Source organism: Phasianus colchicus, chromosome 9 (genome assembly GCF_987193195.1).
Source record: "Phasianus colchicus chromosome 9, bPhaCol1.hap1.1, whole genome shotgun sequence".
Taxonomy (NCBI): Eukaryota; Metazoa; Chordata; class Aves; order Galliformes; family Phasianidae; genus Phasianus; species Phasianus colchicus.
The window spans coordinates 13,520,826-13,536,123 of NC_143444.1; the positions used below are offsets into that span (position 1 = coordinate 13,520,826).

General features: G+C 34.0%; 1 long non-coding RNA gene across 3 annotated transcripts in view; it reads left to right on the forward strand.

Moving 5' to 3' along the window:
- The window catches only part of LOC149916824 (uncharacterized), a 510,270-nt gene that overhangs the window by 378,024 nt on the left and 116,948 nt on the right, over positions 1-15,298 (forward strand). For all 3 annotated transcript variants that reach the window (XR_016469166.1, XR_016469165.1, XR_016469167.1), the window contains 2 exons: positions 1,369-1,447; positions 11,872-11,988. This is a non-coding gene — a long non-coding RNA (uncharacterized LOC149916824). The remainder of the gene's footprint in view (positions 1-1,368; positions 1,448-11,871; positions 11,989-15,298) is intronic.

Genomic DNA, 15,298 nt, shown 5'->3' on the forward strand with positions numbered 1-15,298 from the left:
TGGCAGGTCACTTTGTCTGACATTCTTGCAAATGATGCTCACTGGGCATAAATTTGAGATGTTATGGTCATGCTTTTCCATTGCAAACCATTTAGTAGTTTGTTGAAAGGTGAAGAAAAGCCAACTAGAAAATATTGCCTAATATTCCAGCCATCTCCTCCAGCTTTTTACTGGAGTCCAAAGGAAGATATTAGTTGGAAAATATGCCCTTTAATTACTCAACGTAGGATCTGTTCAATCATTGTTTTAATGTTTATCACAGAGATTATGCAAAACCTCTGTCCCTCTTTTTGATGGCTGTCATTTTTGTGGCTTTTGATTGACACTGGAAGAGACATGCATAATAACTTGAATATGCCTCCATATGCATATACAGAGGAGTAAGAGTCTGTTGGGCACAATGTTTTCTACAGAGTATTTACCTGAATCTTCAGTAGTTAAAGCATTTTTTTCATTGAGCTATTGCCGGTGTTGGCAGAAGTTATTCTTGAGGGAAAATTCTAAGCATCTACAAAATGTGTTTCTGGTTAGATAATAAAACCTTGGTGGGGTTGATCAGTTGGCAGTCTTCCAAATCAGAATCTGACATGCACCTGGTTCATTTATTTGTTTTATGTAGCTTCTCATTTAACATACTGTAATATTCAGGGAAAGCAATCAGATTCTACTAATCAAATTGCTAATGCTTTCTTTTTTTAGTTCAAGAAAATCCAGAAAGTAATGCCAGCCTGCAGTTACAATACACGGATTCTCTCCATAGGATTGGAATATAATTTGAAATATGCCATTTTTTCAATGGAAATTCTCTAGAATAGAAGCCTGTAGGCATTTATGCTTTGGGTGTTTAAAATTGTTCTATGGGGATGGATGAATGTTAAAATGCAGCAGACTTTATATATTAAAAGAAAAACAGACTCAGTGCATCTTCAACTTGATCTTTCTTGCTATTCACTTGAATAAGTATTAAAATATATATATTAAAAAAAAAAAAAAGGAAAAGAAAAAAAGCATATGGAAAGAAAACTCAGAAAAGGAATGTGTTGTACGAACCATTATAAAACACAGTCAAAGATTTTTATAAAAGATTTAATCCCTTAATAGTGTTCTGCATGCACAGAAAGTTCCATGTATTTTGGGATCTACAAGTCCTTCTAGTCCTGCAGTTCATACCCATTATTGTGCATACTGTTATTTCGAATGATCTGAATCAACAGCATTCTATTAAACGGAGTAGGCATGATGTAGGAAATAATAAAAGCTTGTACTCAGTGAAAAAATGTAATATATTAAGAACAATTAAAATTAAGTCACAGGCTGACTAATGAATCTTTGTAGCATTTATTACTACTTTTTTTTTTTTTTTCCCAGACTTTTCAAATGAATCTCTCTAGTAATGACAATGGAAAGCATGGCCAAATTCCAGTTTATTTGCTGATAGGATTTTCAGGTAATAATCCCTGTGCAGATATTTATTTATAATGCATATGCAAGTTCTTATTTGTCTAACATATTCCTAATTATTGTGATAATCTGAGTATATTGTCGAAGATAACTTTTGCTTACATTTGTGATTTTACAAGTTTAAGATAATTACCTCTGAAGCTACCTGAAAAAGTATCCTGCCCTGCTGCAAATTCCAGTTGATTTTCTTGCTCTAATTAATCTTTGTTCACTGCTTCTTTGTCATAACTATTAGTTTTTTAATTACTTGTAAAGATGTGACATCTTTGACTCAGCATTGAACTGTGTCCCAGAGCATGTTGAAGAGTGTGGAGCTCAAGGTAGGAGTTAGGAAGTGTTTTTGTGTGAAGAACTGCTTGAACTGCAGCTGTCTGCCCACTGATAGCTACGGAAGGCACTGTCAACAAGATTTAAAGTTGCTGTCGTGTTTCCATAGCACACAACAAAGGTTGAAAGAGCATTGTGATTTTGTTGAAATTAGGGGATGACAGTTACTGGACCATAGCAATGCATAACGGTTATGATTAATTCTTGATATCTGTATCTTTATGGGATTTTTTAACCACTTTTCTTGTCAAATGAAAGTGTGCTTCAACATGTTTCTAATGTGTTTTGTTTGTTTGTTTGTTTGTTTGTTTTGGCATATTTCTCTTTTTCAGCTTTGAGACTGAGTTACTAAAGCCCTGAAAATATTTAGTTCTGGACCCCTGGAAGTGTTTTGAAGGACATTTGGGCAACTGGGAATTACGTTTATCAGTGCTGAAAAATCTCTCTAGACTGATCACTGTTTTAAATGTATTCCGTACTTTTGAAAGTCTACCCTTGGCCCTCAGGGTCTACCCCTTTGTGGTTCGGAAGCACTTAATTCTATTTTGCTCCCCTGGAAATTGGTGTTGAGTTCTACCAGAAAAGATGTTAAATAAATTGTTTATCTTTATGGATAGAAGTTGCTACAAAACTTGAAAAGATTTCCAAAATTGGTGTGAATATTTTCAGTTATGACAGACATTGAGTAAGAAAGATTTGAATTTTTTTTTATAGCATTTACATCCACATTCTAAAGAGTTTAAGCATGAAAAAGGCATCAGTCCAACTCTGCAGGAAGATTTTATCTTTTGTACTATCTTTGAAATACTCTGCTGTTTTCTGAAACTTTGTGAGATCACTTCAAAATATAACCCTACTATTGCCATTCATTTTCGTTTCACGGTTGGGTGTTTATTTTTATTATTTATTGGAGCATAATTTCTGGTAAAGCTAACTCAATAATGAAAGTTTAATGAGAATACTGTTTTTTCCATGGAGTTAAATGAAAACAAAAGAAACAAACCAGAACTAAGAGTTCAAATCTAAAGCTCTGGCTGTTTATCTGGGCTCTATCAGAGCCCAGTGCTTCACATAGCAAGGGCATGTATAAGTGCGTGTATGATGTAGCCCAGTGGCACCCTTTCATGCTCCATCATATCTATGCGCTGAGTAGATACAGCAATTACTGGGAAACCAAGTTAAGTAATAAATCTTGTTTTATCTAGCATCATCTACCTTGCTAGGAAAATAATTCAAACCAGTGTGTCTTGGGCTAGTCTTAAACAATGAAATGACTAATTTGCCACCACTTATTTCATTGCTTTAATGCCTATCAGCAAGTAGCAGACATTCCTTAAAGTAGTTGTCAAAAATCTTCCTCTGATACTATTGGACTTCACCAGGGTGTTCTAAGCTTCGTGTGCATTGCGTAGAATATTCTAAAATCTATCTCTGTCAAACAACAAAGGAAGTCTTTGATCTGGGGATGAAAAGCTGGACAATGTGTGAGTGATTATCACTCCCAAAGTAGTTGTGCCAGTACCTTGCTTTCATAGTAAAACTAGATTATTAAAAACAATGTTTTTTCATGTACTTTTGAGATTTTTTTTTTCAGTTTTTTTTTTTTTTTTTTTTTTCCCAGTCACAAAGAGAAACGTCTAGAAATCTATACATTGGTCCTGTATAGCTGAGCCACAGTTGAATGTGCTTAATTGTCATTGTGACACCTTCTGCTTTTGTTCTTATCTTTTTAACATTGCTGGCATTGCAACAACTTTTGTGGTTTCCTGCTCTTAAGAAGTTTTTCTTGCTATTTACATAGTTACATAAAGCTAATTGTGTCGGATGGTTGCTTAACTTACTACAACAGCAAGAATGCGTGGTCATTTTGCTGTGCTTTGATTTTGTCAGAAATGTGTCGAATATGCTATGCCTCCCTTGAAATAAAATATAACTGTATGTATTCCAAATATATTTTTGACATCTTGTCCTGCCTTGAGTTATGATCCTGTATATGTATCTATTGCCTCTACTGACTGCTATTTGAAAATACGAGCAGGTGTTGTAAGTTCTTCACAGCAAGTCACAGTCCCTCACAGCTCTGTATGTGCTAGACTGCACACTTCATACACTGTCCTTTTTTCCTCATGTTATCAGCATGCATTGAGATGATTCTAAACAAGATGTGTGTATTTAAACCCCTCTGATATTTTGACTACTTTGAAAACTAGGTCCCACCTTGAGATTGCGATCCCAAGCCCTAAGATATATAAAATTTGCATATGATATGCAGACATATGTATAATAGGCAGACTTCATTATCCTGTTACTTTCTTGAGGTTTTCTCCTGTGGTAAAAATAGAACAAAATTGTAACTGGGAAATACTCTCTACGTATTCCATTGTCCTCATTTTAATGAAAGATATTTATGTATGCAGTTTTCTGGGTTTTTTTGTTTGTTTGTTTGTTTTGCTTTGGGTTTTTTTGTTTGTTTGTTTGTTTGTTTTGAACAGCCCCCATAAATATTCTGTTTTCTTCACCTCATAATTTGAATTTTATCTCTGTGCCTTACTAGGTGTCTCAATCAGTTACCATGTTAACCATCTCTAGTGACATCAATGCTAGTGAATAATACTTTAAGGTTAGATCTGGAGTTAGTGACCTTGTACTCAAAACATATTCAGGAGATGTATTCTGGCAGGGGGAAAATTTGTCGTCTTGACTGGTTTTGTGATTTTACTACTGCTTTATTTACTTTGCATTACTACTGATATTTCACTTCCTTGTATGTGGAATGGTATTGATGCTCAAAGACCAACTTTGGTTTTCACTGTTGGCCATAGAGGATTGTCTCATAAATGATTATGAAAATATAAAATACTTGAAATATTTATTTCAGTGAATAAATTATAATTCATCCTTCTTTTACCTGTCAATGAAAATAACAAACATTAGGCAAAGTAGTATTAACGCTGCTTTGCTTACAGCATTTTATTCCTTGCAGTATAATTTGTGTGTGAAATGTCAAGGGAGGTGTAATCTGAAGCTATGAATTTTGCATATTAATGTAATGCAAAGGATTAATAATCTAAGCATTATTGTTCATTACCTCATGGCAAACATGTAGAAGTCCTAGCATGCAAAATTGTTAGAAGAGCGACAGGATGCATAAACAGGCAGAAGCCAAAAACAGATAAAATAGTTGTGAACCAGCCATTGTCTAGGGATATAGGCAGCAGGGAGCAATGTTATGCACTTCATCATTTCTGCCCTCCAGTGTCTGATGTTTCTGATTTCTTCTTTATTGATTTCAACTAAAGAAAATATGGAAGAGTATAGAGGTGACCCATTTTGTTGACAGATACACATGTTAGTCTTGTACTTCCAGCAAATAGCTTAGGCATGAGAAATAATGGCTCATAAGGAAAAATAAATGCAATTTCCTGTGATTTCTGTTCACTGATTCACTATGTTCAGAAGTTAGAGATTCAGTCTGCTTTCTTAGTTTCCTCTGCTTATCTTGTTATTGAACAGACTGAAAATGTAACAGGACATTAGGATTAAAAAAAAAAAACAAAAACAAAAACACAAAAACGACAGCAAACTAATATTATGATGCTTTCATTGGTTTGGGGGCACATGTCTGTACTGTTAAGAAAACCCATTGACAAACTACCTGTGACTTTTGTGGGCCTGATCAGCTTGTGATAATTGATGTAACTGATGTATTTAATAATATGTGATACTATGTTAATGCAATAATATGTAAAGTATTGTCATTTAGACATGCTTATATGTTATATCTACTTTTCTTTGAATTGGATGCTTCCAGGGATATAGTGAATTTCAGCCAGGGGCACTTATAAAGGATTTTCTGTTGCATTACTCATGGAATCAGTACCTTGTCTTTCCAGACTGCAATTATAAAATGTTAGTAGTGTTTAAGTCTATGTATAATATTGCTCACCAAGGAAATAATTCTTACACTTGTCTCAAATGGTAAAAAAGAAGGCTAGAATGATGAAGTAAAAATATAGCACCTGAAACAGTGATGAGCTATTGCACAGAGATAGTTTGGATTGCTTAATAAAGCAATCTTGCTTGACTTTCATGTGGCTTCCATTGTTTCCTTAGAAAAATGCTCTTTTCAGGCTGTTATATTTTTGGAGGTGCATGAAATCCCATTTCCCTTATGCTCAGCTAGTCAATTTTCCAAATAACTTACTAAGGAGGTGTAAATTGTTAAAGAAAATGAAATTTCCAGCCTCAAGTAAAATAAAATCTTTCTGCCCAAGGAGATAGAACATGGCCTAGATGTTCACTGTATTTTCAGAATAACACAGTTCCAGGGCACAGAATTGTCTGTCTTTGTTCTTCATTAGAACTGATTGCAAATGAGAGATCCAAATGAGTTATAGCTGGGATTTAAATTTACTCGACAGGGGAGCTGAGTAATATACTGAACCCTTTCTGCACACTATTTCACAGACTGACCAGTTATCATTCCAATCCTGAAGATCAGAACCTGATGAAGCATGAGCCTATGCATGAGTTGTGGAAAGTGAGGCTGTTCTGATTTTAAAAATGCTATACGCCCACAACAGTTCTTAAAGATAATAAGAGTGAATCGGATTTTCATGCATCTATTTACTTTCCAATGAATGTCCAATTCTTATGCTTTCAGATGGAGGTGCTTTCAGTATTTTCTGCCCGATTTATGGCTTGTTTTTTTTTTTACCTATTGCCCAAGTAGAAGCATTTGATGTTCTGGGAAGAAAAGGTTTTCCTATGGAAGACAGCTTTTTGGCACGTCTGTCAGTTTCTAACCTGCTGAAGAGTTGTGGTGGGATTGTCCCAGGAAAGCATTCAGTACCTCTGATCGAGAGAAATGACAACAAAACTCAAATGCAGAATAAGTTAAGACAAGAACCTTTTATGGCTTCACCAATATCTCTTCAGCTGAGTACCTACTTAGCTGAAAAACAAGTATGGATTTTGGTTCTCTAATTTCTGCAAGATACTGTTTTTTGATTTTGTTAATCCTTCTAGCAGAATCCTTAGCAAAACATTTGGGATAAATTTTTTGCCCAATTTAGATTGTTTATAACATGGAAAATAGATGTTCTACTGTCATAACATCCTTTTGTTTCTTTCATTAAAGTGTATATTGTATATAGATCTGCCTATGTCAAAGGAACCTAATCTAGAAATTGATTAATGATTTATAAGACCCTATATGTTCAGGTCTCTATAAGCTTCCCTTGCTCATTTCTATTGAGATTGAAAGGACGGTTATTACATGCAGAGATTTAAAACTAGAATTATAATTATCTATCTAGTAATTAAAGGGAAAGAGACCATTAAAAAATTCTACTTTTCTTTGTGAACATAATGTTAGCCTGAATGTTCTAAGTCAGTGTTACATGGATATAATTTTAAAAAGTAAAATTAAAAAGAGAAAAAGATTGGAAATGCAAAGCTATCCAAATAATGGGGACCCTCTTCCCATGTTATTCTTTGGTATTTGTTACATTTTTCTTTTAGGATTAGGGATTTGTATAATATATAACATTTTCCATCTTTTTCTGTGTTACACTTCTCAAACTAAAACAAGAAATCTCAATTTTATTATGTATAAATAAATCCTGTAATGATCTTTAGTGTGAATAAGTTATTCAATTTCTGATACATTCTAAATAAAAACTTGGAAACCCACATTAAAATAAAGAATAATGTAGTTTAAAATTATATCTATTTCTCTAAGACTTTAAATGACCAAGCAAAAAGCCAAATGCCTTCTGCTACTCTTGAGTATCGATATGTGGGCACAGAGTAATGACAGACTATTTTTTAATAGGATATTAGTCTTTAGTTAACCCTAGCGAATCAGATAAAGAGTGAACCAATAGTGGTGTGTACACACAAACTCAATTAAAACTACAGGAAAACATGGAGCTAAAGGAAAAATCTTCCAGAGCCTGAAAAACTTTCTTTAAGCCTTCCTAAGTGGGAGTAAAAGGTCATTTACGCCTCTTTCTACCTTTTTTTTTTTTCATTAGTTTCTCAGTTTCTACTGACAAATTCTCCTTGGTAAACATAACTGTATTTTAGTTCATGTGATACAAACCCCAGAAAGATTGTAGGTGGAAATGTTAGTTATTCATGGACTGTGAAGACTCTAAAAGTCCTGATGATTAAGAACTACAGTGGTATTTCAGTACCTTTATATCACATTCCTAACATCAAACCCCATTGTTATTTTTTCTTTCTAGATATGTTTTTTGTTTCTCTTGAACCAGAAGTAGAAAATTTTGTTATGAGTTTCAGTTGTTACTAGGTTTCTGTCCACACAAAGAAACAAAAGACACATTTGTTTGGACATCTATTCTCAATCTGTTCTTGAGATTGTGTACATTTAAAGTTGGTTTAAATACTAAGAGCAGCCTTAAAAGCTTTTAATGTAGTTTGAATTGCTATTTGTTTTATTGTAGTTTGGCTACATCTAAGTGCACAAACATAAATATGTGACCCATTTTGACTCATTAAAAAGTGGTATATCTTTCATAGTAAATAGTAATACTTCCAATGAAAGCATTAAGGAATGACTAGTAATTAAATGTCCTGTGAGTGTTGGAGCATTCTTAAGGCCTTTCTTAGAAACCAGTAGCTCACAAAAAGAGAAACAGAGAGAGGAATGAAAGTGAGCTTATATGTTTAATTGGGTTTTTAAAGAATATGTCCTCACCTTAGAAATGTCGAGCTGTTTGCAAAACTCTATATTATTTCAGTGAAGCTGCGAATTTGCTCTTTGTCCTTAATAGCTTACGTGTCCCCTACCTGACTTATTTCTCATTTTCATGAGTTTTGTTTGTTGGCTTCTCATGTGCATGAAGTGACTCTGGCCACTGATTTTGTATTTTCTTTCTGTTTTCCTCCTTTTTACTTCAATCTTTTTTCTCATATACCAAATGGATGCTCTGAACATATTTTTAAGCCTTCTATTATTAAGCATAGAAGGCTTAAATGTTGACAACCTATGATTGAACTCCAGTGCAAAAAAACAGTAAATAGGAAGGGAAAAATGTTGTAAGGCTTAGGATTGATACTTTCTCTCCCACCCTTAACTTTCAGGGTTCCTAGTTCTTTTAAGATTATTATATGTTGTCATTTCTACACCTTAAGTTATTTGTATTCTAGGTTTTCTGTCTAGGCTGTCGTGCTCATTCTAGACTGAGAGCTTTTTTTTGAAACCTTAGCAGGGCTAGCAGAAGCACTGATTCACGTTTCTCAGCTGTTCTGCTTCTAGATATATATGGGATTTTGTCCAAATAACATGGCTTTTATGGCATTTTTTTCATTCATATTGGCATGTGATCCATTCTAAAGCTATGTTTTGTTCTTAAAGAAACTACTTAAGCTGTCACTCCTCATTTTTCCTCATCATGTGCTTGTGCAGCTAATACCCCCCTTCATATATTGTATTTTACGCATAATCCATTTTTTCCCCAGTTTACTCGAATCTTCAGTTTGCTATGTTAATTTGTAATTCTAACAGATACTTGCAGTTGTTCCCAACCTCACACCATCCTCTGCATTGACAAGTACACACTCAGCTACCTCATTAGTATTATTAATGAAAATGCTGGACAAATCCAAAGCTGGCTGAATTTCTGCCAGGTAAACTTTCATTGTCTTGATAGAAACACTATGAAAAACTGGTTTCAGGATATGGTTATTCAACCAGTTTTTGCACCTGATTTTTCTCTATTTTACCTGAACAGTGTACTTGTAACATGGTTATTATAATGTCAAGTGGTCTGCTGTTTTAAAACTTTCCTAAAGTCAGGATATTTTATGAAGGTTCATTTCTTGTATCTCAAAAATAGAAGCTCCACTAGCACCCTGCAGAAGAAAATTTAATTGGTTTGACTTTTGAGGTGTTTACAATTCATTGATTATTTTGTGTTATGTTATCTTCATACATGTAGTTGGATAAATAATTGCAAAATTTTGGGGGGAACTAAAATTAGTTTCCTGTCCTCTAATTCCTTATTTACTTTCTTTATCTCTCTTTCTTTCTCTCTTTTTAGCACAGGAATTCTGTTTGCCCATTTTTCATCTTCTAGCGACAGTTCAAGTCCTCAGAGATAACTATGAACTACTGAGAATTTTCTTTGGCTTATTCTTTAAGTGTCCAAGAGTAAATCTAAGCTTATTCCAATAATCTGGAAACAAGATGCTTCTCAGATTGCTTCCCATATAGTTTACTCTTAAAGAAGCTCACCATATTTCAAGTTTCAACTATTTCAACTTTTTACGAAAGCACAACATCCAAAAAAGCTACAGCTTTTAGTATTGTGAGAGGCTGAGGGACTTGTTAGTAGATTCAGTTTCATAGCTACATTTATATGAACATGATGACTCATAAGAAGAAAAGTATGTAGAAATTTCATTGGCAATCTTAGGAAAAAAATGATTATAAGAAGTTAGCATTGCATTTTATATGGTGGCAGGAAATTATTTTAAGTAGGCAGATTTATACTCTACTTCCAGTTTCTTTATCGATTGTTGTTTTTATTACTATTTAAATATAATTGTTGCTATTTAAAAGTTTATCTGACCACTGATGTGTACATCTTTACATGTGTGGTGCGGTTTAATTGAATGAATCATTGATGCAATTGTTTTCTCAAGGTGTGAAGTCTAGAGAAGGGAGAAAATGATTAGTCACAATGACAGAGTGAACTTCTGGGAATTATGTTTCTGTGCATATTATTAAAAGATCAATAAGATGAATGTGCAGAGACAAATAATATTTACTGTAGAAGAACAAGAGAAAATGTAATGGGCTTGCTTTGGATTACTTAGATTTTCTCTGTGTTCTAGTCCTCTTTTGTGATAGAATTTTCAAGGTCTGTACTAAAGATCACCTTTGGTGTTCAGTGTTTGTTCTCTTCACATTTCTAGTGCACATCTATACTTCATGCATAATAACAGTCAGATGGTTTAGCTTTAATATCACAGATTATCTTCCTGTATTGTATGCATAACATGAAAATGGTTTTCCTATACAGTCTTTATCGGCCTTACTTCTACACCTCAAGATAAAACTGTTGTGCTTTAAAGCACTTGTGCTTTACTTTGGTTGATTTTAAGAATGAGCCTATCTGAGGCTGGTATACGCCTTAGCATATAGATAAATCAGGAACATAAAAAAATAAAGTAATTCCAAATCTATTGACTCTTCATTGTGCATTGTATATAGGAGAATAGGTTTCAGTGGTTACTCTCTGGAGGAGAAACTAACAGAGAATATGATATATCCATGGCCAGGACGCAGGTACATTACAGAGGTTCAATATGCTTCTTATATCCATGTATATATTTTGAGTGGTGTTTCCAATGCACCCACGGCTGCATGCTTACAGAAATACTCGAGACCTGCATGTTACAAGACATATGATTTATCTTCAGCCTTGCATCTACTCTGGCATACAGTTTTAGTAGTCTTTAAGGAAAGATAGGAACAGGATCATTTAAGTCCACTATAATAACTAAGCTTGCAAACCAAAACAGTGCATCAGTGTTAATCTGCTATTAATAGTAACTTTAACTATTGCTTTTGGGGAGACTTCATTGTTTAGTGCTAGAATACAAGCATAGCATGTTAATGTGAGAAAATAGCTTATGCACATGATAAGAACAATACTGTAAACAGAATCAGCAGAAAAGATTCTTTTGTTTCTTTAATGCAGCTTAAATAGTGAAGTTCCTTTACTGATCAATAATAAAGTGTACAGTTTTTCTCTTAAAAATTTTCTAGGATTTGTTACTACTTGAAATCTTTTACCTCTGTAGAAGAGTAAGCTGGATGTACCATTGGGCTGTGTGCAGAGATCTGTCGATATTCTCGTTACATATGGCATGACTTCAAAGCCATGTTCATAACAGTACTGCAGATATTGCAGTAATAGCCCAATTGGCAATCTTACTTTTCTATATGATTTAGCATGTATATTAATTACTTATTGTGTAAAATCTTTTTTTTTTTTTTTTTATCTCTGAAGAATGTTATTGTAATGTTCTTTCTTTTCTGTTCACTAGTGCAATACGTGAAAAAAAACCAGAACGCTCTACCCAGACCCTTTTCTATGCAGGCTGAGAAACTGAGCTACAGAAGGATTCAAAGGCATAGTTTCTCATGGATCATTCTTCACTGCTGTGAGTACTGATACTGATAAATGCTGTTTGCCTGGCCAGCTTTAGAGACATGGAAGGGAAATGAATTTTGTGTTATGACAGCTTCTCTGGATAGTGCTCACTTTTGGCTACTCACAGCACCATCATATTCCAACCACCAAGACTTTATGTTCTTCCTTCTTTCCTCTGTGTACAGTCAATATTATATATTATACAATATTATATTGTTTTGAGAGTGTGAACCACAATCTAACTTTTTATCAGAGATTTATTGTATTCCTTGGATTTAGTTTTTTTGTTTTTCTCCTCTTTTTCTTGCATATTTTCTTGCCTGTTTGTTGAAGGATCCATAAGGGGGACTAGATGCTGTGTGGGTGAGGTCCTCAGTTTCCAGAATGGGAATTTATAGTGTTTCATTGGTGCTTTTTCCCCACTGTTATTACATACATGGTATTGTTCCTACAAAGTGATTAGGAAGAGTTACTGTTTCTTATATCACATCATCTGAGCTATGATAAATGACTAGATTGTGTGCAGTAAGAATTGAAGTATTAGTGGGGGAAAAAAATAAAGCTGGAAATAGGTAAAATCTTACATCTGATTACTGAAATTCAACTCACTAATTTCTTCATCTGTAGAAATTTTATTGAGTGTCTATATTTTTGTTTGCCACTGTTTTGGTTTCAGAGTAGTTTTGCAAACCTGGTTGATGTGAGCGCTGGATGTGGTGGTAGATTAATAGTATTGGAAATGACAGCTCAGCAATAGGTCATACACCTTTTTTGAAGTTGCTTGCAAACCACTGTCTGGGACAGGACAGTCATACAGAAACATTGCCAGTGAGCTACAGTGAGAGCCAATGAGTGCTTAAATTTCCAGTCTTCACAGATTCACAGACCTAACACAAGATGAGTGGATTCCTTGTGGATCTGTGTCAACAATAGAACAGCAGTACTGTATAGATATGAAAACATCTACTGTCTAAATAAAGTATACAGAAATAAATATCTAAACCTTTTAGAAGCAAAATTGTCTTCATGCAGCCATGAGTGATTAACCAAAAGCAATAGGCAGTGTGTTAGTTTTTGAGACTATTTTGCAACCTTACAGAGAAAGGAGACTTCCTTATAATCACACACACACAAAAAAAAAAAAAAAAAAAAGCCTATAAAATTGACTCAGGTACTGACTAAATTCTGAAGCCTTCATAAATGAAGTATAAAACTTTAAAAGTCTGAATTTCTTTTTAGTCTCTAATAAGAACTCATCTTATTAAAAATTAACACCTTTTTATTATATCTAATTTACTTATAAATCTTACTGCTGCTCATTATCAACTTTCACAGACATCTCAATCAACCTTATGATTAAATCTATTTTTTTGAGGGTATTCTTTTCCCACTGTTTTTAATTTTATCTTAATGACTTTCCTTCTTTCCTTGAGAATCCTTTCAACTTCTGATACTTATTGTTTCACACATCACTTGGCTCCTTTTGTAGATACTATCTGGGTCTTTTTATTACAGGCATGGTTTTTTTGTTGAGAATTGTATAAACTCCAAACTCTGTAATCAGGATGGTTTTGGTTTTTTTTATGGTTTCTTACCTTCCACAAGAGTTTAAATGCAAAGAACAAGAGCTACTTTTTACGTTTTGCTCTCATGTATTTGCCAAGCATTGTTGGCCTTAGCTGTGACTGAGTAACCACTGGAGTTTAAGTTTTAAATTTGATAATCCTTACCAGGTAAAATGGCCACAGGCAAGCAATAAAGTCCATCTATTCCCTAGGGTTCTAGTGTGCCAGAAAATTATTAGACCTACATGCTAGGAAGGTTTCCTATAGAATCTGAAAATGAAGTCATTATTTTACCTGATTATATCTGCAGCTTGAAGGAATAATGTTACTCTCTGACCTATCATGTGCACTAATAACTGAGAATATATAAAAAATAAAAAGACATCTTCTAGTATATGTTGAGTAATTTTGCAAACCGAATTTATCCTAATTCTACACAGGTTCATATGGCTTAGTGTGTCTCAGAATCTCCGAAGACAATTGTAAGGCAAGCAAATGGGCAAGGGCTTCCTTTTTGTCCTTTTTATACATTCTATTCTATTTTGTTTTATTCTTAAAAGTGCAAAATAAGGTCTTTCTATACTAAATCAAACACTATTTCTTCCAACGGTAAAGGTTGTTACGGTGATATAAAACAAAATTATCTCAGTATACCTCAGTGCATTTGGATTTACTGAATGGAAGATAAATGAGGAATTTGCCCCACTGAGTGTATTTGCAGGAATATGGATCACTACTATTGGCAAGACAAAATCCTAGTAAAGAGAAACATATTGAATGTTTCCATTAGTTGTGTTCTAAGATAGTAATGACAATTGCTCCACTAAGAGGTACAAGAAAAAATTAGGTATAGTTGAGATTGTGTTTGTGAATGGATTAAGGAAACATCAAAATGTGCTCTTAATTTATTTTAATAAGTGCTTGTTTAATGATATTTTTGTCTTAATTTTCCATGGATTTGTTTAGTCTTAGGAGTACTTCAGGTAAGTATTTTTAAGAATAGGTAGATATTTAGCATGTGTATTTGCTTAAGCACTCTCCAGAATATTGGAGCTTTGAAATGTAGCTGGCATTTTTTATCCAGTAATGGTTTGTTTTAGTATCTGTGTGCTCCAGTCTTCTGTAAAGTACTAGCTATAGAGAATTGTTGTAAGGAAAAAATGCTTTATTGTGTAGTCTTTCACTCACACTGCTCCCATGACATGATATTGTTCCTTTATGCTCTGTTGTTATTGTGCCAGCTTGGATGGGTTAATAATCAGATAATAATCATAAGTTCTCTATAAAAAATCTTCAAACCTTGAAGCTCCAATTGTATGTTATTTGGAGAAATAGTTTTAATATTTGCGTCTCAGCTTGCATAAGCAATATCACATTGTTTGAAACTGTGTTTTCCAATGACAATTCCCTCAGGCAAGGATTTCGCAGTTTCAAAATGTTTTTTGTCCCACTTGGCACAGGTAGATTTTGCTGCAGGAGCTAGTCAAATGTGAAATAGTGGGAAGTGGTTTTGGTCTTGTTTCTCAAAGTTTCCTCGGTTGTCCCTCTAGATGCTGCCTCTGCAGACAGCAGGGGCAGTCTTGAGGCTGGGGATTTCCTTGTTTAAATAAAAATGAGTTGACTAGATATCTTTCCTACCTACGTGACAAAAAAAGGATATATTTGTATCACCATTTTCACTTGAAAATGAAGTAAAATTCAAAAGTTTTGAATTTAAGAAACAGCCTGCGTAGCATACTTACCATTTGCTGACCT